Genomic DNA, 1,007 nt, shown 5'->3' with positions numbered 1-1,007 from the left:
TGCTGTTTCGTGTGTGTTTGGTGATGTGTGGTGTGGTATGTGATCGTGTGTCGGGTGTGTGAGTAATGTGTGCAGTAGATGTCAGTACATCTTTTCTCAGGCATATATTATGTCTTAGTACTTTGGCGAGGAGCCACCATTAATGTATCGTGGAAAGATCGATACGATACGTTGTATGGCGTGTGTGTGAAGTATGTAGGAGTAGTGGTTGGTGGTGTGAGAAAGTTATGTTAATAACTCCCACGCTAGAAAATTTTAATGAAGCAACTTACAAATAACTCATACTATCTTATCCTTAAGATTATAACAAGTTAAAGTGCGCAATATACCTCACAATAATGTGTCGTTCTAAATTACATATCACCTTGCGAAGAAGAATAACGGAACACTCTTTCCAATAATTTTTGAGGAGAAGAACCATTTCAGGAATATTTAACAAGCAACCAAGAAGACCAGGAATCTATATCGTATGGTCGGATATGTATGGTGGAATATTAGTACAGTGGAATGGAGTATGGTGGATGGTTAGTGAGGAGATGGGTATAGTGTAACCGTGACACTATTTTCACCAAAAGAGTGCTTCCGTTCTTACAGTATGTTGTGTATGTCTGTATTGCTCTGTGTTAATCGTCTTGGTGCCCCGTCCCACAGGGTCGGGCCCGAGGCCCAGTAGGGATGTCTTGCACGGATCGTGTTCAGCAAGCAATCACAGCTCATCCCCCCCCCCCCGCCCCGCCACCCCCTGCCCCAAACTCTCGAAATGCCCCTTCACTCTCTCTCCATAGTGGCCTCGCGCCCAGTTCGCACGCCTCGCGCGATTCCTCTCTCGACCCACCACGCCCCCCAAGCACCCCCGATGGCTCCCCTTTTCCTCTCCCCCCCCCCCCTTAGAGATGCGGAGCCAAGGATTTAACTAAGACTCGTTGGGGTATTGTCAATGATTAGATACTAGGCGATGTGATTACACGGGCTATCGCACTACTTGTCCAAAGTCTCCACCGATCATC

This window comes from Seriola dumerili, unplaced genomic scaffold (genome assembly GCF_002260705.1).
Source record: "Seriola dumerili isolate Sdu_G_001 unplaced genomic scaffold, Sdu_1.0 BDQW01000432.1, whole genome shotgun sequence".
Lineage (NCBI taxonomy): Eukaryota > Metazoa > Chordata > Actinopteri > Carangiformes > Carangidae > Seriola > Seriola dumerili.
Note: the sequence above shows the minus strand (reverse complement) of the source record.